This window comes from Bufo bufo, chromosome 6, assembly GCF_905171765.1.
Source record: "Bufo bufo chromosome 6, aBufBuf1.1, whole genome shotgun sequence".
Classification (NCBI taxonomy): domain Eukaryota; kingdom Metazoa; phylum Chordata; class Amphibia; order Anura; family Bufonidae; genus Bufo; species Bufo bufo.
Genome location: NC_053394.1, coordinates 185,882,244 through 185,908,648, shown reverse-complemented (window position 1 = coordinate 185,908,648; position 26,405 = coordinate 185,882,244). Strand labels below are relative to the sequence as shown.

Sequence of the window (26,405 nt, the reverse complement as noted above, 5' to 3'; positions counted from 1 at the left end):
TATTTGAAAGAGGGAGCTCCCTCCCTCTATTAACCCCATGGATGCCGCGGTTGCGGCATCTATGGGGTTACAGCAGAGTGTCAGCATAGAGCTGACACTCTGCTGATGGCGGCGACTCAGGAATGGAGCCTCCGCCATCACACACAGCAGGGGGACCGGGAGGCAGAGCTGGAAAGGGGGAGGGGGCAGGGGGGGATGTACGGCCGATCTGGCAGAACACCGGCAACATTGAGCGAGGCTGGGGCAGGAGGGGCGGGGAGAATGAATGGGGCGGGGAGGGGGCGGAGGACTGCATCAGGAGATGAGCGCAGGAGATGAGCGGCAGGTGGACACAAGGGGGGCTTGGCGCGCAGATCGGGGGGCACAGATAGAGGGGGGGCGGAGGACACTATCTGATTTCAGGCTCTGTTCTGCAGAGCGCAGATCAGAGCCTGAAACCGGCATTTTAACACTGCTGCGATCCGATTGGTTAGTCTGCACAGACTAACCAATCAGATCGATTGCCGGCAATGGGCCACTCTGATTGGTCCCTTGCCGGCATTAATGCACTGTATGCTGTCTGTGACAGCAGCAGTGCAGGGGCAGAAGCTCTAATCCAAGATTAAAGAGCTGGTTTGACGTTTATATACGTGATAGCTGCACGGGGCATGTGCAAATATCACGTATATAAACGTATTGCAGTCGTGAAGGGGTTAATATCTAAGGAGGACTAACTAAGACATGGTTGGATGATGGCTATGACTGGACAGTTAACATTCCTTCCTGTCTAAAGCCTACAATCTGGGAAGATATAAGTGATGATAATGAACATCTGGAGTCGCTGTGAGTAGAAATACAGTCGTGGCCAAAAGTTTTGAGAATTACATAAATATTGGAAATTGGAAAAGTTGCTGCTTAAGTTTTTAGAATAGCAATTTGCATATACTCCAGAATGTTATGAAGAGTGATCAGATGGATTGCATAATCCTTCTTTGCCATGAAAATTAACTTAATCCCAAAAAAACCTTTCCACTGCATTTCATTTCTGTCATTAAAGGACCTGCTGAGATTTCAGTAATCGTCTTGTTAACTGCTTCCCGACCGCCTAACGCAGGGATGTGTCCTGGCGGCGGTCAATTCATTCCTCCTGGACGCATATAAGCATCATCTCGCGAGACGCAAGATTTCCTGTGAACGCGCGCACACAGGCGCACGCGTTCACAGGAACTGCAGGTAAGCGAGTGTATCTACAGCCTGCCAGCGGCGATCGTTCGCTGGCAGGCTGTAGATGCGATTTTTTTAACCCCTAACAGGTATATTAGACGCTGTTTTGATAACAGCGTCAAATATACCTGCTACCTGGTCCTCTGGTGGTCCCTTTTGCTTGGATCGACCACCAGAGGAAACAGGCAGCTCTGTAATAAGTAGCACCAAACACTACACTACACCCCCTGTTAGGAAAATTTACTCTCTTTTACCTAACTTGTCCCTGTCTTCAGATTTCGGCGATCAGCTTGAATTAAGTCTAACCGGTACCGGGAGAATGAACTAGATTGACCAGATGAACACATGTCTATTTCCAATCCATTCTGGTTTATTCACAGCTGGCAAACAGTTTTAATAGAGGGGGTTGAGCTTCCTTTACATCCAATCATATGTTAGCATTAGTATGTGACCAATAGTATGGTCACACATAAGTTCTGCATTAACATAATAGCTGACTCATAGTAACAGAATTTGACCAATCAGGTATATACACATAAGCTAGCAGACACTTGAGCCAGATGGCTTTATATGGCTTGGACTGTTCATACTTTCAACATGTATGGATTTCCTGAAACAGTTTAAGGAAGTGTCTCACATTCCATAGGGGGAAGGGAGGTTTTTGTAGTGCACTAACCAAATGTAATACACGTGGCTAAATGAGACAAAATGGAGTCACATATATCCCATCAAATCCCCTCTTAGAACCATATATATATATATATATATATATATATACACTATATGGTTCTTTCTCTGCTCTTCCTTGGTTTGCTTGTAAGCCTTTAGATATTCCATGTACCCTTCAGGAGTATAATCCTCAGGCTTTGTTGAGGTTGGGTTTACCTCTTCTACCTCTACCGGAGTATAGAGGAATGTTGAGTGTACCCCTCTTTCGGCCACCTTTTGACATATGACAAGAAGGGAGGGCACACACTGCAGACAACAGCAGAGACCCACTATTGCAGCGACCACGGCAAATGCCACTCCTAAAACATATCTTATTTGACCAAAGTCAGGTATTCAGCCAAAAAGCCAGTCCCACCAACCTTGGTCAACATCCTGTTTTATATGTTTTCTCATCTCCTCTAATTGGCCTATTTTATCTTTTATTCCACGGGAGTGATCTAATAAATGGAAACAACACATCCCTGCGAACGCTGAGCATCCTATACCATGCTGGAGCAATAAATAGTCAATAGTTGCCCTATTCTGCAAGATAGCCTTTTCATACGATTGTATATCCAGCAGCATATCTTGCAGAACTGCACTAGTGATATTTATCTGTTTTACCATAAAACAGGCAAGTTTTGATATTGTCCTGTGGTTATATATGGCCAACCCTGGTACTCCTATCAAAGATACCCCTAAACTCATGTATTCTGATCTAGAGAGGAGATTCACATTATAATCACAATTGTCTGGTAACTGTAGGGAAGTGTCTCTCGTGTGTCGTATCTGCATTGCTGGGAATAGTGGTATCATTGCTAATGTCAACCTAGCTATTGTACAGGGTCCCTCTGTAATATTGGCCGGTATGTATGTGTGACTAGTATTCCCACAGGCCAATACCCATCCTGCTGGTAGAGGTACATGTTTGTCTAGGGATGGTACTGTTTTTGTAATATTACATTGCATATTCTTTCCTGATACTATTTTTTTACAACTACCTAAATCTCTATCACAAATATTTGGTTTAGTCTTATTCTGCATTTTTGCTTGTATGCAGGGAGGCAATAGTGTCCCATCACAGGTGAAGTTATAACATATTTCTGCTGCTGTGACAAGACCTGTAATTATTTCTATCCTATTACTCTGCAGAGTCTCATATGTAGGACAGTCATAACAAGCATGATAAGGATTTACATATCCATATTTAACATCATGATCCTCCATATCTGCGTCATTCCATTGGGAACGTAGGAGCTCCGTCCATACATCTACTGGGGTGTGGACTGCTACCAGACATGTCTCCAAAATGTTAGATGCCGATAAAGTGGTTTGGAGACAAAAGTCAGTTAAGTTCAGAGTTTTGGCCAGGTACAGCCATAAGTTCTCCTTTGTCTTGCATAGACTGTCTTCCCCTCTGCATTCTGTTTCCAGGTATATCTGTCTGTTCCACAGCCATGGGACAGTAAGTAGGAGACACAAAATTACAATTATTAAGGCACTGCATCTCAGCCATCTCGAGGAATTTCCCGACTGCGTCATCTCGTTGGGGGTCAAGGCTGTCTGCCTCCGTTAGTACCCCTTCTGTATCTTCTTCGAGGTCAAGGCTGTCTGCCTCCGTTAGTACCTCTGGGCCTCGTTGGAGGTCAGGGCTATCTGCCCCCGTTAGTACCTCTCTTTTCTTCACCAACTTAATCCTTGTGGCGTGGATCCACGTGGGCGATTGTTCAGTGAGGACTGCTGTTCTGGTAATCACGACTACCTCGGTGGGTTGTCCGTAGGTGAAGCTTCCTGGTTCCTTTCCCTTCTTTAGGATCTTGATCATCACCTGGTCGCCTATCCGGAATGGACGGGTTGATTCCTGTGAAAGAGAAGGAGACTTACAAGCCACTTTTTCTTCAGTTTTACTGAGGACTTTGATCAGATTAGTACTTCTCTCTGATCAGGTCCAAGTCCCCTTCCTGCACCACCAGGGGGCGTCTTGCCCATGGTGTGGGGAAAGGCCTACCCATGAGTATCTCAATGCTGTTTATGTCCTACTCTGTGGAAATGTGCTACTTAAGATGGAAGCACTGTATTGGGGGAATGCATAACTTCCCCTCTTTGCAGACTAATTCTAATCCAGTCTTGCTGTTCCTGTTCAGTGGCATACCACTGAAGATCAGTAAGCATGTGCAACATCTCAGGGGTTGGAGGTGCCAAACATGGCATCTCCCAATGGTTATACAAACCTGTGAGGTTGCTTTTGGCCACTCATTTCGCCATCTTAACTGCCAGCGCATTGCCCTGTGAGACATGATCCTTACCATCTGCTGCCGTAAATCCTCTCCTCTGCCAGATCATACCATGGTCCCACACTACCCCATGTGTGTACCTACTCTCAGTATGAATGGTGACAGGTCTATCAGCATGTAGAATACATGTCCTAGTGAGTGCAATAAGCTCAGCTGCCTGCTGTGTTGAGTGCGGATGTCCTTGAGTAGGCCTACAACATCATGAGTGGTGTGCAAAATGGTGTAATGTCACATTGTGAAAGAATTTGCCGACTCTACCATCATAGCACAGGCTGCAAGAGAACACAGACATGCCGGCATCCCTTGAACAGGGGTGGGCATTACCTTTGAGAAAAACACACAAGGACGCAACTTGCCTCCGTTTTCTTGTCAGTACACCCGCCATGGTTTTACAATTTTGGCGTGCAAACATGTGGAAGGGCATATTATAGTCAGGGAGGCCCAGCCCTGGGCTTGACATGAGTAAACATTTCAAATAATCAAATGCATTGTACATTTCAGAAGACCATTTAATCAAATCTGGATTTCCATCCAGAGTGGCTTGCCTCAAAACATTGTCAATAGTGGGAGCAATCAGTAATCCATTGTCTACCGTTTATCATACCAAGGAAAGATAACATTTCCTTCTTGGTGTGCGGGGTGACCAAACCCGCAATAGACTGGACTCTTTCTGCGCTGATTCTCCGTTCACCTTTTGTGAGGACAAAGCCCAAGTATTCAACCTGCATTTTACACCATTGCATTTTCTTAAGTGTCACTTAGTGACCATATCCTGACAACCATTATAACAGTGATAAACCATCCTGAATGCTGGCCTCCGCTGACATGCTACACAGTAATAAATCATCGACATATTGCAGCAGCACAGAACCTTGGGGGGATGTACCATGACTCACATCGCTTGGAGGACTATGCTGTACACTACAGGTGAATCAGCTTATTCCTGGGGCATTTCTGCACCAGGTCAGTTGGCGTCTGTCAAAGGAAAAAGCAAAAAGTAGTCTGGTTATCTTATCAACTGGGATAGAAAAGAAAGCATTTTTCAGATCTATCACACTGAACCAAACAGCGTCTTCTGGAATGGCAGATAATGATTAAGTGACATCAGGTACAACAGGGGCTATAGGCACAATGATGTTGATGGCCCTTAAATCCTGTACAAAGCGGGTAGTACCATCTGCCTTTGTCACTGGATTCACGGGCGTGCTGTAGGGTGAAATCACCTCTGCCAGGATTCCCTTTTGTAGGAATTCCTTTATCATTGGCCTAAGCCCATCAAGTTTCTCTTTTTACAGCAGGTATTGTTTCTGGAACACTGAGATGACACCTGGTTTCACAGTAGCTGTGTAATGTGTGCAATCTATGAATCCTGTGTCATATTCATTTGAGGACCATAATGCAGGGTTAATGTTATTCTGGGTGGTCCTGTATGTTTGCAAGAATCAGTGGCACTGGTGTAGAGACTGGAATGAGACCTGAGTGTACTCTTATGTCCTGATTCTTTGCTGATACCTGCAAGTCAAGCTTAATGAACAAATCTCTCCCTAATAGGCTGACTGGGCAATCTAGTATAATGCTAAATACATGACATGATGTATTCCCTGTCCATGGTTTCTACTGGTAAGGAATCTGTTCTGTATGTCCTTGTCAGTACCCCATTTATTCCCATAGAGGGCTCACATTTCCTTCCTGACACTCTGAGTCACCTAAGTCCGCCCCTTTCAGTCGGACGCTTTGGTCTGTCCTCTGTTCTGCCATTAGTATCTTAGCTGTCCATACGAGCAGAGCTCTGATGTTAAGCACAACACTGAACATGTAACATGTAACTGCAAACATTGAAACAAACAGATCTGACAATACAGACATGAACACACAAAGGGCCCATAAAAACTTCTCATTGAAATAAAAATGTACAGCTTGATCAATGCTGTTGGTACCAATAAAAAACCAAAAAACTTCCAAAAAAATAAAATAAAATTCTTAATGCGCATATTTAAAAACAAATACCGTATTCCATACGCATTCATATACATTTTCATGTACTCATCTTCACAAACCAGCTCATAACCACGCCCTTACACATAAAATATGAATTGCACACACAGCTCTGCTACGTACATACAACTCAGAGCCACACCCATTCACATTCCACTGAATCATGTATCTTTCACCCAATCACACAATCTCTTTGTTACATTCCAAAATTTGCAGCACAGACAAACACAGCTTTCCGGGAAGCAGATATTCATACCACACCCAGAATTGCTGATGGTCTGTCACTGTAAAACAATATACATGTTAATCATACAGTCATTTTGTTAAAATTAACAAATCATCTTATATGCCATGTAGTTTTTTTGTTTAGTGTTACACACATCGCCCCCCACCGTACACAACCATGCCTTCTACTTCCTCTTGTCTTGCGTCTCCCATTTCAGGAGTGTTCAAACAGGGGAAGTAAAGCAATACATCAAGACGTTCAGCTGTACCACATGTTCCTCAAACTTTTACTCATATCTGAATAAGGACTTATTGGGTGCAACCTTAGATTGATACGAGTGGACACTTCCAATTAGCATCATCACTGCAGGCACATTTTAAACCATCGGAACATACAATTGGGAAAGATCTAATCCAATACTGGAGCCCTGTCTGGAATATCTTAGAAATAACACAGGTTAGTATCTTCACATTCTGCTGATGCATTTACCAATTAGCAGCCCCCCTCCCCCCTCAACCCCCATATGAAATTCCTGAGCAGAGGAGGGGGGTGAGATGGGAAGGGGCTCCCTCTGAAAACACATCTCAGACAGGACAGGAAGAATTTTTTTTTTTTTTTTTTTGTGGAACTACAAGTGACATTTTGGAGTTTACAGCAGATGTGGTGGGGGGGGGGGGGGGGTGCCTCATGGCAACTTCTTTGTTCTCTATAGGATTCAAAATCCTCCATCTTGAAATAAGAAATGCTGCTCATTTCATTTCTCTAATTTCAATTATCAATACACTTATGCATTAACTATCCATCTTTTAGTGCTGTAATCTCTAATCCTAGAGCTATAAATCGTCACTATTTAAACACACACAGATCATTAGGGCAACAAAACTTAACCAGTTCATTTCTGAACGTTTAACACAAGCCCTTTCTAATTGCAAACACTGAAACACTTTTTCCCTTGCCATGAATTAACTTCCTGACTCTGCTGTGTCTTGTCACTCACTATAGCCCCCCTTCACAATCACGGGAGTTCTGATGTACACTGTAAGCTTCTAACAGATTTTTACAGATTTTCATCCTTGTTGCCAGCCGGGCATAACATTCTGTTTCACATTTTAACTGTCAATTCTCACATCTTGCCCAATTGTCTACTCATGTGTTAACTAGGAAATAATTTGTGGGACTAGACCGTGCAACAAAGTTTACATGTTGGCAGTGATAGAAACAGAATGATTTCAAAGCGGGATGCGACCGTAAACTTACCACCCGGCCAACATCTCACACAGACAGATAATCTTAATACTTCTAAAATACTTATACTATATATACATAAGAGTTAATTCAAGCTTGTATCCTTCTGTTCCCGGAACAGATATCCTTATATAGTGCACTATCTCTTAACGATATGGACTTACTAAGCCTCTTATAATCAACATTTTTACCTAACGATATGGACCCTATGATATGAGCCGCTTAAAATCAACATTTGCGTGTCCCAGACATCGCAATTCACCGAAATCATAAATAGATGGTTCGACTTACTTGAATGGGATTTTTGGTCATTGCTCCAGGTCCAAGAGGACAAAAATTGATGTCCTTCACTGTAGACCTGAAGAAGACCCTCCCAATCCCGGAAACCGAGCCCCCAAAACTGTTAGGAAAATTTACTCTCTTTTACCTAACTTGTCCCTGTCTTCAGATTTCGGCGATCAGCTTGAATTAAGTCTAACCGGTACCGGGAGAATGAACTAGATTGACCAGATGAACACATGTCTATTTCCAATCCATTCTGGTTTATTCACAGCTGGCAAACAGTTTTAATAGAGGGGGTTGAGCTTCCTTTACATCCAATCATATGTTAGCATTAGTATGTGACCAATAGTATGGTCACACATAAGTTCTGCATTAACATAATAGCTGACTCATAGTAACAGCATTTGACCAATCAGGTATATACACATAAGCTAGCAGACACTTGAGCCAGATGGCTTTATATGGCTTGGACTGTTCATACTTTCAACATGTATGGATTTCTTGAAACAGTTTAAGGAAGTGTCTCACATTCCATAGGGGGAAGGGAGGTTTTGTAGTGCACTAACCAAATGTAATACACGTGGCTAAATGAGACAAAATGGAGTCACATATATCCCATCACCCCCCTCCCCCCGGTCACTTATTAACCCCTTATTAACCCCTGATCACCCCATATAGACTCCTTGATCATCCCCCTGTCATTGATCACCCCCCTGTCATTGATCACCCCCCTGTAAGGCTCCATTCAGACGTCTGTACGTGTTTTACGGATCCATGGATCGGATCCGCAAAACACATACGGACCTCTGAATGGAGCCTTACAGGGGGGTGATCAGGGAGTCTATATGGGGTGATCACCCCCCCGTCATTGATCACCCCCCTGTAAGGCTCCATTCAGACGTCCGTATGTGTTTTGCGGATCCGTGGATCTGCAAAACACGGACACCGCGGATCCGCAAAACACATACGGACGTCTGAATGGAGCCTTACAGGGGGTGATCAATGATGGGGGGGGGTGATCACCCCATTTAGACTTCCTGATCACCCCCCTGTCATTGATCACCCCCCTGTCATTGATCACCCCCCTGTAAGGCTCCATTCAGACGTCCGTATGTGTTTTACGGAACCATGGATCGGATCCGAAAAACACATACGGACGTCTGAATGGAGCCTTACAGGGGGGTGATCAATGACAGGGGGGTGATCACCCCATATAGACTCCCTGATCACCCCCCTGTCATTGATCACCCCCCTGTAAGGCTCCATTCAGACGTCCGTATGTGTTTTGCGGATCCGCAAAACACGGACACCGCGGATCCGCAAAACACATACGGACGTCTGAATGGAGCCTTACAGGCGGATGATCAATGACGGGGGGGGGGGTGATCACCCCATATAGACTCCTTGATCACCCCCCTGTAAGGCTCCATTCAGACATTTTCTTGGCACAAGTTAGCGGAAATTGATTTTTTTGTTTTTTTGTTTTTTCTTACAAAGTCTCATTCCACTAACTTGTGACAAAAAATAAAATCTCACATGAACTCGCCATACCCCTCACAGAATCCAAATGCGTAAAAAAAAATTGACATTTATATTCCAGACTTCTTCTCACGCTTTAGGGCCCCTAAAATGCCAGGGCAGTATAAATACCCCACATGTGACCCCATTTCGGAAAGAAGACACCCCAAGGTATTCGCTGAGCGGCATATTGAGTCCATGAAAGATTGAACTTTTTGTCCCAAGTTAGCGGAAAGGGAGACTTTGTGAGAAAAAACAAAACAATTTCCGCTAACTTGTGCCAAAAAAAAATAATCTTCTATGAACTCGCCATGCCCCTCATTGAATACCTTGGGGTGTCTTCTTTCCAAAATGGGGTCACATGTGGGGTATTTATACTGCCCTTGCATTTTAGGGGCCCTAAAGCGTGAGAAGAAGTCTGGGATCCAAATGTCTAAAAATGCCCTCCTAAAAGGAATTTGGGCCCCTTTGCGCATCTAGGCTGCAAAAAAGTGTCACACATGTGGTATCGCCGTACTTAGGAGAAGTTGGGCAATGTGTTTTGGGGTGTCATTTTGCATATACCCATGCTGGGTGAGATAAATATCTCTGTCAAATGCCAACTTTGTATAAAAAAAAATGGAAAAAGTTGTCTTTTAGAGAGATATTTCTCTCACCCAGCATGGGTATATGTAAAAAGACACCCCAAAACACATTGCCCAACTTCTCCTGAGTACGGCGATACCACATGTGTGACACTTTTTTGCAGCCTAGGTGGGCAAAGGGGCCCACATTTCAAAGAGCACCTTTAGGATTTCACAGGGCATTTTTTACACATTTTGATTTCAAACTACTTCTCACGCATTAGGTCCCCTAAAATACCAGGGCAGTAGAAATACCCCACAAGTGACCCCATTTTGGAAAGAAGACACCCCAAGGTATTCCGTGCGGGGCATGGCGAGTTCCTAGAATTTTTTATTGTTTGTCACAAGTTAGCGGAAAATGATGATTTTTTTTTTTCTTACAAAGTCTCATATTCCACTAACTTGTGACAAAAAAATAAAAACTTCCATGATCTCACTATGCCCATCACGAAATACCTTGTCTTCTTTCCAAAATGTGGTCACTTGTGGGGTATTTATACTGCCCTGGCATTTTAGGGGCCCTAATGCGTGAGAAGTAGTTTGAAATCAAAATGTGTAAAAAATGCCCTGTGAAATCCTAAAGGTGCTCTTTGGAATGTAGGCCCCTTTGCCCACCTAGGCTGCAAAAAAGTGTCACACATGTGGTATCGCCGTACTCGGGAGAAGTTGGGCAATGTGTTTTGGGGTGTCTTTTTACATATACCCATGCTGGGTGAGAGAAATATCTCTCTAAAAGACATCTTTTCCCATTTTTTTATACAAAGTTGTTATTTGACAGAGATATTTATCTCACCCAGCATGGGCATGTGTAAAAAGACACCCCAAAACACATTGCCCAACTTCTCCTGAGTACGGCGATACCACATGTGTGACACTTTTTTGCAGCCTAGGTGGGCAAAGGGGCCCACATTCCAAAGAGCACCTTTAGGATTTCACAGGGCATTTTTTACACATTTGGATTTCAAACTACTTCTCACGCATTAGGGCCCCTAAAATGCCAGGGCAGTATAACTACCCCACAAGTGACCCCATTTTGGAAAGAAGACACCCCAAGGTATTTCGTGATGGGCATAGTGAGTTCATGGAATTTTTTATTTTTTGTCACAAGTTAGTGGAATATGAGACTTTGTAAGAAAAAAAATATATATAAAAAAATCATCATTTTCGGCTAACTTGTGACAAAAAATAAAAGTTCTATAAACTCACTATGCCCATCAGCGAATACCTTAGGGTGTCTACTTTCCGAAATGGGGTCATTTGTGGGGTTTTTCTACTGTCTGGGCATTGTAGAACCTCAGGAAAAATGACAGGTGCTCAGAAAGTCAGAGCTGCTTTAAAAAGCGGAAATTCACATTTAGAGAAAAATGTAAATAAAACTACATTTCTATTATAAAAATTTTACAACTGAAAGTGAAAAATGTCATTTTTTTGCAAAAAATAATCAGTAAATTTCGATTAATAACAAAAAAAGTAAAAATGTAAGCAGCAATGAAATACCACCAAATGAAAGCTCTATTAGTGAGAAGAAAAGGAGGTAAAATTCATTTGGGTGGTAAGTTGCATGACCGAGCAATAAACCGTGAAAGTAGTGTAGTGCAGAATTGTAAAAAGTGATCTGGTCATTAAGGGTGTTTAAAGGGATTCTGTCACCAGGTTACACCCCCTCCAGATAACCATATTTTTATGTTCAGGGAGCTTTAACCATTCCTAATGTGGTCTTATAAATGTAATCTGTAGGCTCATTTTGCTAAAAATACGCTATTACTGACCTGTCAATCAACAGAATAAGGTGCCCAAGGGGATGTAAATGGCTCCAAGCTGCCGCCCGCACCTGCTGCCGTTCGTGCCCAGCTCCGCCTTTCCCAACCTCAGCGCCGCCTCATAATCTTCTGTGACGTCTCCTGCTCTCCCTCCCCCCTCCTCCTACTGTGACGTCTCCTGCTCTCCCTCCCTCCCCCCTCCTCCTACTGTGACGCCTCCTGCTCTCCCTCCGTCCCCCCTCCTCCTACTGTGACGTCTCCTGCTCTCCCTCCCTCCCCCCTCCTCCTGCTGTAACATTGCAATGTTACAGCAGGAGGAGGGAGGAGAGAGGGAGAGCAGGAGACGTCACAGTAGGAGGAGGGGGGAGGGAGGGAGAGCAGGAGACGTCACAGTAGGAGGAGGGGGGAGGGAGGGAGGGAGGGAGAGCAGGAGGCGTCACAGAAGATTATGAGGCGGTGCTGGGCACGAATGGCAGCAGGTGCGGGCGGCAGCTTGGAGCCATTTACATCCCCTTGGGCACCTTATTCTGTTGATTGACAGGTCAGTAATAGCGTATTTTTAGCAAAATGAGCCTACAGATTACGATTATAAGACCACATTAGGAATGGTTAAAGCTCCCTGAACATAACCATATTTTTATCTGGAGGGGGCGAAACCTGGTGACAGAATCCCTTTAAACTAGGGGTGCTGAGGTGGTTGACGCGCACAAGGCTGGAGATCATTATGTCAGGCTGATTGGGTTAAAATGGCAGACTTGACATGTTAAAAGGAGGGTGATGCTTAAAATCATTGTTCTTCCATTGTTAACCATGGTGACCTGCAAAGAAACGCGTGCAGCCATCATTGCGTTGCATGGAAATGGCTTCACAGGCAAGGATATTGTGGCTACTAAGATTGCACCTCAATCAACAATTTATAGGATCATCAAGAACTTCAAGGAAAGAGGTTCAATTCTTGTTAAGAAGGCTTCAGGGCGTCCAAGAAAGTCCAGCAAGCGACAGGATCGTCTCTTAAAGAGGATTCAGCTGCGGGATTAGAGTGCCACCAGTGCAGAGCTTGCTCAGGAATGGCAGCAGGCAGGTGTGAGCGCATCTGCACGCACAGTGAGGCGAAGACTTTTGGAAGATGGCCTGGTGTCAAGAAGGGCAGCAAATAAGACACTTCTCTCCAAAAAAAACATCAGGGACAGATTGATCTTCTGCAGAAAGTATGGTGAATGAACTGCTGAGGACTGGGGCAAAGTCATATTCTCCGATGAAGCCTCTTTCCGATTGTTTGGGGCATCTTGAAAAAGGCTTGTCCGGAGAAGAAAAGGTGAGCGCTACCATCAGTCCTGTGTCATGCCAACAGTAAAGCATCCTGAGACCATTCATGTGTGGGGTTGCTTCTCATCCAAGGGAGTGGGCTCACTCACAATTTTGCCCAAAAACACAGCCATGAATAAAGAATGGTACCAAAACTCCCTCCAACAGCAACTTCTTCCAACAATCCAACAACAGTTTGGTGAAGAACAATGCATTTTCCAGCACGATGGAGCACCGTGCCATAAGGCAAAAGTGATAACTAAGTGGCTTGGGGACCAAAACGTTGACATTTTGGGTCCATGGCCTGGAAACTCCCCAGATCTTAATCCCATTGAGAACTTATGGTCAATCCTCAAGAGGCGGGTGGACAAACAAAAACCCACTAATTCTGACAAACTCCAAGAAGCGATTATGAAAGAATGGGTTGCTATCAGTCAGGAATTGGCCCAGAAGTTGATTGAGAGCATGCCCAGTCGAATTGCAGAGGTCCTGAAAAAGAAGGGCCAACACTGCAAATACTGACTCTTTGCATAAATGTCATGTAATTGTCGATAAAAGCCTTTGAAACGTATGAAGTGCGTGTAATTATATTTCACTACATCACAGAAACAACTAAAACAAAGATCTAAAAGCAGTTTAGCAGCAAACTTTGTGAAAACGAATATTTGTGTCATTCTCAAAACTTTTGCCCACGACTGTACATGTTAAAGAGGACCTTTCACCGATTCTTACCCTATGAACTAACTATACAGATAGGTAGAGCGGCACCCGGGGATCTCACTGCACTTACTATTATCCCCGGGCGCCGCTCCGTTCTCCTGCTATGCCCTCCGGTATCTCCGTTCCCTAAGTTATGGTAGGCGGAGTCTGCCCTAGCGCTGGCCAATCGCACTGCAGAGCTCACAGCCTGGGAGAAAATAACCTCCCAGGCTGTGAGCTCTGCGCTGCGATTGGCCAGCGCTAGGGCAGACGCCGCCTACCATAACTTAGGGACTGGTATCTCCGCCTACTATAACTTAGTGAGCGGAGATACCGGAGGGCATAGCGGGAGAACGGAGCGGCGCCCGGGGATAATAGTAAGTGCAGTGAGATCCCCGGGTGCCGCTCTACCTATCTGTATAGTTAGTTCATAGGGTAAGAATCGGTGAAAGGTCCTCTTTAAGGTCCTTTTAATCTTTCCTGGTAAGTTTTATCCTGCAATCCATGTACTAGTTTAGTAGCTCTTCTCTGAACTCTCTCTAAAGTATCAATATCCTCGAAGGGCGAGAACCCAGTAGAGGCCTGGGGTACCTCTAGCACAGCGAACATGAGATAGGGCAGAAGAAGGTCCCAGTCCTTCCTATCTTTAGACACCACCCTTTTTAACATGGTTTTTAGTGTTTTGTTAAAACTTTTAACCAGACCATCCGTTTGCGGATGGTGCACGGACGTCCGTAACTGTTTGATATGCAGAAACTTACAGAGTTCCCTCATGACCTTGGACATAAAAGGGGTCCCCTGGTCAGTCAGAACCTCTTTTGGTAGCCCCACTCGGGAGAACATCTCCATTAGCTCCTTAGCTATAATTTTAGCTGATGTATTTCGCAGTGGCACCGCCTCCGGGTACCGAGTGGCGTAGTCTAGGATGACCAAGATGTGTTGGTGTCCTCTAGCGGACTTCGGTACTGGGCCTATGAGGTCCATAGCGATTCTCTCAAGCGGAACCTCGATGATTGGGAGAGGTACCGAGGGACTGCGGAAAAGGTGCTGGGGGCTAGTTGACTGGCAGGTCGGGCAAGACTTATAAAATTCGTCCACCTCCCTAAACACACTGGGCCAGTAAAACCTTTGTAGTATCCAGTCCTGTGTTTTCTGCATTCCCAGATGACCCCCGAGAACATGTTGGTGGGCTTACTAGAGTTTGCAATAAGCCTGGGACACCACCAACTGTTCAATGGGTTCACCCAACAGCTGGTTTACTCAATACAACATATCCTGCTGAACCACAAAACAGGGGAACACCGACTCTGCCCCAGCTTGTTGTGGTTCACCATCTACTATTAATACATTTTCCCAGGCTCGGTATAGGGTGGGGTCCCGGTGTTGTGCAGTACCAAAATTATCCCCAGAGACATTGAGGTCTGCCAGCTCAGGCCCCGGTGGCAAGTCCTCCACATTTCCCACCATTACACTCAGTGGGGTTGTCTTCCCCTCTTCCACCGAAGTGGCAGTCACCCCTACCGCTGGCCCTTCGGCCTCGGGGTCCCAGGGTTCTGGCCTTACCCCGGAGCAAGGCCACTCTCCTGGGGTTACCCCTGTCTCATGGGTCTGTCACTTTCGTAGCAGGCCACAGTGCCGGGAAACCAGGGAAGTCTCTCCCTATTATAAGTTCGTAGTGTGAGTTTGTGGCAACCGCCACTTCGTGAGTCCACCTGCCGGCCCCCGTGGTTAGAGACTCCAGGGCGGTGGGATAGTCTTTTAAGTCCCCATGGACATGCACATGACCCCAACTTACTGGACAGTGTACTCAGCAGACCGTACCAGGGGAGCCCTTACTAGGGACACCTGAGTCCAGCTGGCCCCCCGCTGGGGTGGCTCCCTCTTCCACCCGGCACAAGTGATTTAGAGTTTCTGGGGTGCCTGCTGCACACAGCTTCCTGGCATATAACGACTGACAGAAGTCATAGTTCGTGTCCATTGGGCCTTCCTGATAGGGACAGTCAGCTCGTACATGGCCAGGCTCCCGACACCGCCAACAGACCATCGGAGCTGGGTCCATAGGGGGTACATCCCTGGCGGGTTTGGTTGGCACAAGTCCCCGGGTCAGGGGTGGAGATTTATGGGGTTTGACTGCCCCCCTCCCGAAAAAAACCCTCCTTAAGTTTCATAGTAGCCTCGTAGCGCTCTACCAGGTCCACCATCTCCAGGGCATTGCCAGGAGACACCTGGCCGATCCAATGCTGGAAGGGGGGGGGGCAGTGCCCTCCAGAAGATATCGGCCAATAGTCTATCCAGCATAGCCGTGGGACTCGGCACATCAGGCTGTATTAACTTTTGCAAAAGGTGGAGTAATAATATTGGGGTCTCGCGGGGTCAGCCGGCTTAAACCCCAACTGATGTACCGGCTAGGCCCGGACCAACACATTCACCCCCAGTCTAGCCAAAATCTCACCTTTTACTTTCTGGTAGTAGGCCGCTTGATCGTCCAGCGAGTCAAAATATACCCGCTGGGAATCGGATACCAGGAATGGAGCGACGACCTCAGCCCACTGGTCTCTGGGTAGCTTCTCCCTTGTGGCCACTTTCTCATACATCGCCAGGTAGGTTTCGTTGTCATCTGCGGGTGTCTTCTCAGGAATCGCTGCACAGACTGCCTATCTGGCATCGTGGACACTCAGGGTTGCTTCTGCTGTCTGCAAAGCAATCGCATGTTGTAGCATCAACTGGTTGTTCTCTTGCTGCTGCTTATTAGCCTCACGTTGGTGCAGGTTTGTCTCCCGCTGCTGCAGATTAGCCTCAATGATGGCCTTCACAACAGCCTCCATTTTGTCGTGGGGCACGGGTTGTAATACAGCTGGTTTAATGTACAACCTACAACCGTGCCTGAAAAAAATGCAGAAACCAAAAATATAGGCGTTGACGCCAGCCTCACTGCTCGTGCCTGCATCCTCCACCAATTGTGGGGATTCTCTCTAGTAGACAGGACAAGCGGACGCAGTATAGAGGCAAAGACCAGTTTGTAACTCAAAAACTTGTGTTTTATTCACACTTCAACAAAACAGTACGACAGTCCATTTGCAGTTTTGGTGTTCGTTCACACCTAGACAGTTCATACAGCAAAAACAGTCACCTTTTATCCTAGGTGTTAATCCACATACGGTCGGCATAGCACAGGACAGAGCAGTCCTCCCGGATTCAGGCCTCCAGCCTGGCACAAGGCTCAGATCCCAGAGATTGCCAGAGCTCCAATTTTAGAGAGATCATCACTACCACTGACACTGCTGGCTGTTTTTTTATAGGCCTCTCAAAACCCAGCCTGGAACGTGGGGATTAGTCACCCACCCAGCACTTTGACTACTCCCAGTAAGAGCTGTCCCAGATTAGCTATTACAGCTATTCTAAATGGCAAGGTGTCAAACAGCAACTGCTGCTGACACATGAAAACTTGCTCTTACTCCACCGAGGCCAGGAACCTCGATGACACATACCTTCCGTCAATGACTGTGCCTTGTGCTTTCCTACAGGATGAAAGTTGTAGACTGGATCAGGGTGAGTTGTTGGATGTCCTATATCTTGACTTCTCCAAAGCATTTGACACTGTGCCACATAAAAAGTTGTGGGTAAACTATTTGAAGGTTTTCTAAGAGATGCTATCTTGGATCTCAATGATCTTTAAACTTAACGGCCTATAGTTTCCGGGCTCTGTTTTTGCATCCTTTTTGAATATTGACACTACATTTGCTATGCGCCAATCCTGTGGAACCCTTCCTGTCAGTATAGAGTCTGTAAATATCAGAAATAAGGGTCTGGCTATGACATTACTTAATTTTCTTAGGATACGGGGGTGTATGCTATCTGTTCCTGGCGATTTGTCTATTTTAATCTTTTTAAGTCGCTGTTGTACTTCTTCCTGGGTCAGACAGGGCACTTTTAATGGGGAATTTACTTTTACATTCTGCATTTCATCTGACAGTTTATTTTCCTCAGTGAATACAGTGGAGAAAAAAATATGCTTTCTCCTCGTCGCTCTCTGCAACTCCAATTGCTCTGTAGAGGGCCGACACCTTCAGATTTATACTTTTTTACCATTTATATAACTGAAGAACATTTTAGGGTTAGTTTTGCTCTTTGGCAATTAATCTCTCGGTCTCTAGTTTGGCGGCTTTTCTTAGTTTTTTTTACATATTCAATTTTTTACTGAAAAAATAGTTTTTCAGTGCTTCCAGGCTCCCTCCTGTTTTAGTGATTTAAATGCTTTCTTTTTATCATTTATTGCTTTCTTTACAGTTCTATTTATCCACAGTGGTTTCTTCTTGTTCCTTAACCCTTAAATCCTATAAGGTATGTAGCGCTCACAATTAGATTTTAGGATGCTTTTAAAAATATCCCATTTTGTGGCGGTATTTTTTGTTTTTGAGGACTTTGTCCCAGTTAGTTACGCCTATGGCCTCTCTTAGTTGGCATAATTTAGCTTTTTTGAAGTTTGGTATTTTTGTACCTCCCTGTAGAAACGCTTGTTTGAAGGATAATTGGAAGGATATTACTTTATGGTTACTATTTCCCAGGTGTCCCCTAACGTGTTGTTCTGTCAGGTCTATTGGTTAATACTAAGTCCAGTATGGCCGTCCCTCTAGTCGGGTTCTGAACCAGTTGGGAAAGGTAATTGTCTTTAGTTATCTCCAAGAACTCTCCTTTATGAGATGTACAGCTTTCAGTTTCCCAGTCTATATCTGGGTAGTTGAAGTCCCCCAAAATAACCACCTCATTATGATTTGCCGCCTCGTCTATCTCGTTTAGTTGTAGATTTTCTGTGGACTCTGGTATATTAGTAATTTATTATTATTTTCGCCTCCATGTATTTCTCCATACAGTGACTCCACATGATTATGTCCCTCACTTATATCTTCTCAGACTGTGGGCTTTAGACAGGACTTTACATAAAGGCAGACCCCTCCCCCTCTCCGGTTTTGATGATCCTTCCTAAACAGACTGTAACCTTGTACATTTAACTGCCCAGTCATAGCTATCATCCAGCCATGTCTCAGTTATTCCCACTATGTCATAGCCCTACACATCACTAATTCCAGTTCCCCAGTTTTATTAGTCAGGCTTCTGGCATTAGTATACATACAATTAAGAGGTTTATGTATATTACCCTACACCTTTCCTTCTGAACTGCTCTAGTCCCTCCTTCCATTCCTCCCCCAGTCCCACTACCTTGCCCCCGTCGGTATCTGCACTATCTTCCCATCCTATAACATAATTTCCCCCCCCCCCCCCCCAGTCCCTAGTTTATGCACTCCTCCAACCTTCTAGCCATCTCTCCCCCCAACACAGCTGCCCCTTCCCCATTATGGTGCAGCCCATCCCTATGATAGAGCCTGTATCTGACAGAGAAGTCGGCCCAGGAACCCAAACCCCTGTTTCCTACACCAGTTCTTGAGCCACTTCTTAACCTCCCTAATCTCCCGCTGCCTTTCTTGTGTGGGTCGTGGTACAGGCAATATTTCGGAAAACACTACCTTTGAGATCCTTGCCCTAAGATTTTGACCTAAATCCCTAAAATGATTTTTAAGGACTCTCCACCTTCCGCTAACTTTGTCATTGGTTCCGATATGGATCATTACCGCTGGATATTCAATAGCCCCTCCCAGTAATTTGTCAACCCAAACCCGATGTGTCGAACTCTAGCGCCAGGAAGACAACCCACTGTTCGGCGATCACGGTATTTGTGACAGATTGCCCTCTTTTTTGTGTTAATTCCTTTAGAACACCTAAAGCAAGCATGTCAAACTCAAAGGCTAACATGGGCCAAAAAAACAAAATTTAAGTTTATGTGGGCCGCATCAAAAAAAAATAAAAAATCGTACATTTTCATAGAACAACATTGTTGTTTCATGACTGCTGACCCCCAACATCCCGTTGCCCAATAACACAAGTGAGACCTATGTATATATATATACAAATATTAAACTTCACTATAAGACGCACCTAGGTTTTTGAGGAGGAAAATAAGAAAAAAATATTTTTAACCAAAAGTTGTGCTTTTGGTGGGCTTTGAATTAATGGTGGTCTGTGCATGACACTATTATGGGGGATCTGTGGATGACGCACTGTCATGTGGGGGATCTGTGGATGGCACTGTTATGGGGGACCTGTGGATGGCACTGTTATGGGGGATCTGTGGATGGCACTGTTATGGGGGATCTGTGGATGGCACTGTTATGGGGGATCTGTGGATGGCACTGTTATGGGGGATCTGTGGATGGCACTGTTATGGGGATCTGTGGATGGTACTGCTATGGGGTGGGATATCTGTGGATGGCATGGTTATGGGGTGGGATATCTGTGGATGGCATTGTTATGGGGTGGGGGGATCTGTGGAAGGCATTGTTATGGGGTGGGGGATCTGTGGATGGTGCTGTTATGGGGGATCTGTGGATGGCATTGTTATGAGGTGGGGGATCTGTGGATGGAACTGTTATGGGGTGGGATATCTGTGGATGGTACTGCTATGGGGTGGGATATCTGTGGATGGCACTGCTATGGGGTGGGGGGATCTGTGGATGGAACTGTTATGGGGGGGATCTGTGGATGACACTGCTATATGTCATCCACAGATCCCCCTCATAACAGTGTCCCCCAATACACCGGCCCTCTGCTCACCGAAGTATTTATAAACGTGAATCCTTATCCTGTTATTAAGTTGAACTAACGCTGCGCTCTCCCATGTTCCCCTGTATCCCCACAGCACTTACGAACACGCTTCCATAGCAGGCAGAGCGGACGGCACCAGTAACGTCGCGCGTCTGCTCCGCCTGCTTCATTCATAAAGTGGGCGGAGCAGGCGCTCAACGTCAGTGAGTGGCGTTACTGCTGCCGTCCGCTCTGCCTGCTATTGAAGCTTAAGTAAGTGCTATGGGGATACAGGGGAACATGGGAGAGGGCAGCGTTAGTTCAACTTAATAACAGGATAAGGATTCACGTTTATAAATACTTTGGTGAGCGGCGGGGCCCGGTGTAAGAGTACAGTGACTGCACCGGGCCCCGCCCCTAGTTACGGACTCCAGCCCCTCCTCTCTCCCGGCTCATACATAGCAGTCTGCGATGCTGCATCTTTGCCGGGCTGCAAAGATATTCATTGCGGGCCGCATGCGGCCCGCGGGCCGCATGTTTGACACCCATGACCTAAAGGGTTAACAAAGTCTGTAAAAATCAGTTTTGAATCATTTGATGGGTGTATTTTCTAAAATGGGGGTAATTTATGGGTTAATTCTGTTAGATAAGCCCCTCAAAGTGACTTCAAAACTAAATCGGTAGTTTTGAAAATTTTCTTGAAAATGTAAAAAAATTCTTCTAAAATTCTAAGCCTTTTAAAAAAAATTACATTTACAAATTCATGTCAACATAAAGTAGACATATCGGGAACGTTGATTATTTTCTGTGGCATCACTTTCTGTCTTAAAAGCAGAGAAATTCAAATTTTGAAAATAACAAATTTTAAAGGTAAACATATGAACTCAAATTTACCACCTACATAAAGTACAATTTGTCATGAGAAAACATTCTTAGGCTACTTTCACACTAGCGTTCAGAGCGGGTCCGTCTGATGTCTGCTCAGACGGATCCGCTCCTTATAATGCAGACGTTTGTATCCGTTCAGAACGGATCCGTCTGCATTATAGTTTGAAAAAAATTCTAAGTCTGAAAGTAGCCTGAACGGATCCGTCCAGACTTTACATTGAAAGTCAATGGGGGACGGATCCGTTTGAAGATTGAGTCATATTGTGTCATCTTCAAACGGATCCGTCCCCATTGACTTACATTGTAAGTCTGGACGGATCCGCTTGCCTCCGCACGGCCAGGCGGACACCCGAACGCTGCAAGCTGCGTTCAGGTGTCCGCCTGCTGAGCGGAGCGGAGGCTGAACGCCGCCAGACTGATGCATTCTCAGCGGATCCGCGTCCACTCAGAATGCATTAGGGCTGGACGGATGCGTTCACGGAGCTCACGAGCGGACACCCGAACGCAGGTGTGAAAGTAGCCTTAGAATGGCTTGGATAAGTAAAAGCATGTGACATGTCAGATTTGCAATAATAGGCCAGGTCAGGAAGGTGAAAAATTTCCTGGTCTTGAAGGGGTTAACCCTGTCCATGGTATCTACGATCATTGGTTTTATTCGTAGGCAAATTTGGGTCCATTTACATGGGGACATTATCAGTATAGTTGGCAGGAATGAATGTGCCTACTAACCAGTTCCAATAATTGGCCGCTGTAAATCTAGTACTGATCACCTGACAAACGTGCAAACGCTATTTTTTGGGTGATACACATGTTTGATAAATGTAAAGTTATGCATCTTGGTAGTAATAATCTCCAGGCTTTCTATGTCCTAGGGCAGGGGTGGGCAACCTGCGGCACTCCAGCTGTTGTGAACATACAACTCCCAGCATGCATACTTGCTCTGCTCTTCTCAGAACTCTCATAGAAATAAATGGAGCATGCTGGGAATTGTAGTTTCACAACAGCTGGAGTGCCACAGGTTGCTCATCCTGTTATAGGGGATGTAACACTGGGAGAGTCACTTATAGAGAAGGATTTGGGTGTCCTTGTGGATGGTAGATTAAATTATAGTATATAATGACAATCAGCTGCTTCTAAGGCCACTAGGATATTGTCATGCAATAAACGAGGCATGGACTCACGGGGCAGGGATGTAATACTACCACTTTACAAAGCGCTGGTGCAGCCTTATCTGGAATATGCAGTTCAGTTCTGTTCATGTCCATAGAAAGGACGCTCTGCAGCAGGAAAAAGGACTGAGGAGAGCGACTAAACATGGAGGGTCTTAGTTATGATGAAATATAAAAATAATTAAATTTATTTAGTCTTGAGAAGAGACGTCTAAGGGAGGGCATGATTAACTTATACAAATATATAAAAAGGCCATACAAAAAATACGGTGAAAAACTGTTCCATGTAAAATGCCCTCAAAAGACAAGGGGGCATTGCCACCGACTGGAGAAGAAAATGTTCAGTCTCCAGAAGCATCAAAGCTTCTTTACTGTAAGAACTGTGAAGCTGTGGATTAGACTTCCTCAGGACGTGGTGACAGCAGGAACAGTGGACAGTTTTAAAAAGGTTTAGATGAATTCTTAAAAGTAAATGACATTAATGCTTATGAAAATGTGTAGAAATCCGAGTCTCAATTCCTTCTGGGTTTCATGTCCCCACCTATCCCTTTTTGAACTTGATGGACTTATGTCTTTTTTCAACCTTATTAACTATGTAACTATATTTGTGCAGCAGATAAAACCATCATTCATCAGTAGCACATCACCCTGTGTAAACAGATGAGGATGAATGATCATAGTTACTCTTGTTAATCCCCATTCAGAGTGGATAATTTCTGCATACACATGCAGTTTAAGTGATCGGGAATGCAGGGCTCCAGATGGCGACCAAAACGGTCGCCAATGCGCCTTAAAATTTGCAGATGGCGACAAGACTTTTTAGTCTTGTCGCCATTTGCGACTGTCCCGCCGCGATCCTGCGCAGCCTAAGTTCTCTTCACTAGCACACCGCACAGTGGAGAAGGAAGGAGTCCCTCCCTCTCCACTGTGACGCGGCCGCCACTACCACCAATGGGGATATAGCAGGGAGGAGGAGGGGAGGAGCTGTCGCCACTGCGCCACCAATGAATGTAAAACATAAGTGTCGGCAGCGGTATCACAGACCGGGCACCCGGCCTCAATAACAGGGCATGCGATCCGCGGCCATTAACCCCTCTGGTGCCCCAGATCGCATGCCCTGTTATTGAGGCCGGGTGCCCGGTCTGTGATACCGCTGCCGACACTTGTATAAATGAGTCAAAGAGGACCTTTCATGGGTCCAAAGAATATGAACTAATTAGCAGGCTGCATAGAGCGGCGCCCAGGGATCTAAGTGCACTTACTATTATTCCTGGGCGCCGCTCCGTTCGTCCGCTGTGGCCCCCGGTATTTTCAGCATTCAGAGGAAGGAGGAGGAGACGCCAGTGTGTCTCCGTCTCCATAACAGCAGCGCTGTCCAATCACAGCACAGAACTCAGAGCCAGGGAGAAAAAAAACCTCCCTGGCTCTGAGCTCTGTGCTGTGATTGGACAGCGCTGCTGTCAGGGAGAAGGAGACACACTGGCGTCTCCTCCTCCTTCCTCTGAATGCTGAAAATACCGGGGGCCACAGCGGACGAACGGAGCGGCGCCCAGGAATAATAGTAAGTGCACTTAGATCCCTGGGCGCCGCTCTATGCAGCCTGCCGATAAGTTCATATTCTTTGGACCCACGAAAGGTCCTCTTTAAACATTCATTGGGGGTGCAGTGCGCTCTCCCAAAGCCTCTCCCCCCCCCCCCCCCCCCCCCATTATCACTGGCCACAAGTCATCCCCGTCTTCCCCCCCCCCCCCCCCCCATTGTTATATGGTTGCCACAGGGTCCCCATCCCCTCCAGTGGTGGCAGTGGCAGATTACACTGCTGGGGCTCAGATCGTTACCATGGCAGCCAGGACGCTACTGAAGCCCTGGCTGCCATGTTCAGCTCCCTGCTGCTGTGTGCACAGAGCCCAGGGCAGCAGGGAGATGTGTGAGGTCCTATTCACCCTGATAGAGCTCTATCAGGGTGAATAGCGCAAGGGCTGAAAAGATCCAGGTTCTAGTCCCTAAGGGAAGAAATGGTTATTAAATAAAAAGTTTAAAAAAAAACACCAAAATACTAAAAGTTTAAATGGCCCCCTTCCCAGTTTTACATATAAAATTTACAAACAATAAAGAACATATTACATATCGCCACGTCCCAAATAGTGTGAGCTATTCAAATATTAAAAAATATTTCCGCTCGGTAAAGGCAGTAACAGAAAAAAAAACTCTAAACCACGCAATTCGCCATTTTTAGTCACCTTGTTCCCCAGAAAATGTCCCTGGATGTGAGAGGTATGTGGTGCTGTTTTCTCCTATATGTAGTGCACCTGCGTCTCATCTTCTCAAAGTCCTTTTTTTTTAATTATATGCATTTTAAATTTGGCGACTAAAAAATGTAATTTGGCTCCTAAATTTTTTAGTTTAGGAGCCAATGGCTCCTGGTCATTTTTTTTTGTCTGGAACACTGGAATGACTGGTTCATTCCCGATCATTGCCCTGTTATCGACTCATGTAAATGGCCCTTACTAAGATTTATTAGAACTTCTTGAAACACTCTGTACGGCACACTTATAACACCTTAACGGCAAATAAAAGTATACTTTATATAACTGTTGTCAATAATATTTAGGTATGCCTAAGATTCACGTGAATACCATTTTGGCCATGCTGGTATGTACATGTCAGAAAGGTAGTCTGTTAATAAGCAAATTATGGATGAGATTTATCGATTTTGGAGCAATTTACACCATAGGTAACTTTCAGATCTGGAGATGAAAGCTGAGACTAAATTAATGAAAAGACATACGGAGCATAATAAATGAAACTTAGTGCAGATTTCCAACATTTTCCAGCCATTGTGACATTTTTACACCAGTTTGTGGGTGAAGACCTGGTAGTACTGAGTATGGCCAGCTCTACAAGAGCTTGTGAATTTTAACATTTTCTCTGATAACATTCATAAATGTGATGGCCCTAATGCCACGTTTAACCATGCTTAGTTTTCTCAGATTTCACTTCTGGCATGAATAATTTTTGGAGTGAATACTAACTTAGGCATGTAATGATTTTGGTTCCAGCTAGTTTACTTGTAATTTTGGAACATTTTTGTTTTTAGCGCAGATTGACTGATAAATCTCCCCAGTTGTTTGGTGCAACTAATGAATCACTGTTAGTGCTCTTGCACACGACCGTTGCCCGGCCTTGGCTGTATTGGCCGTGGCCGTACAGGGATTCCGCAATACACTGGCATCGGCAATGTGCACCACAGATCGCGTACCCATTCAGAGTGCTTTCGTGGTGTTTCTGGCTACGCCTCCGCACAGCAAAAAAGTAGTGCATGCACTACTTTTTTGTGATGCAGATCACGGACCCTATTCTGCATGCGTCTGGCAATTTGCGGTCTGCAGCACGGGCAGCACACAGGTTGTGTGCATGAGCCCTTACTCTCAAGGCACTGAAGCTTTTCTTCTTTCTGTGGCTAACCCCTCCGTAGCTGCTTAGATTGACAGGGTCAGTCAGTGGTAATGTAATTTTACTTGGTCCTGTGATCTAGTTTGTTTGCATATCGGCGCAATAAAAGCTCTGATTCTCGTCCGGGGTGAAAACAAGAGTACTGCACTTGTATCAATAATGCCAATGTCCATCTCTTCCGGGTGGAGGCTTACTTCTCATTGGCACATGAACAGTACACCTATTTTTGGCCCTGCCAAGAATCAAGGCTGTACTGCGTATGTGCCAATATATGAATCAACAGCACATGCTCAAGAACACAGAGCCGTGAGAGAGATTATGTCACCACTGCTTGATCCTGTAAACCAAAGCAGCTAGAGAGGGAGTGGCCCCAGAAAGGAATGGAGCTTAGGTCCAATAAC

The 26,405-nt window shown here is 45.3% G+C and overlaps 1 protein-coding gene across 1 annotated transcript in view; it reads left to right on the top strand.

Annotated features, from left to right (window-relative positions):
* Positions 1 to 26,405, top strand: part of NDUFS8 (NADH:ubiquinone oxidoreductase core subunit S8) — a 208,072-nt gene that overhangs the window by 160,659 nt on the left and 21,008 nt on the right. The window lies entirely within an intron of this gene.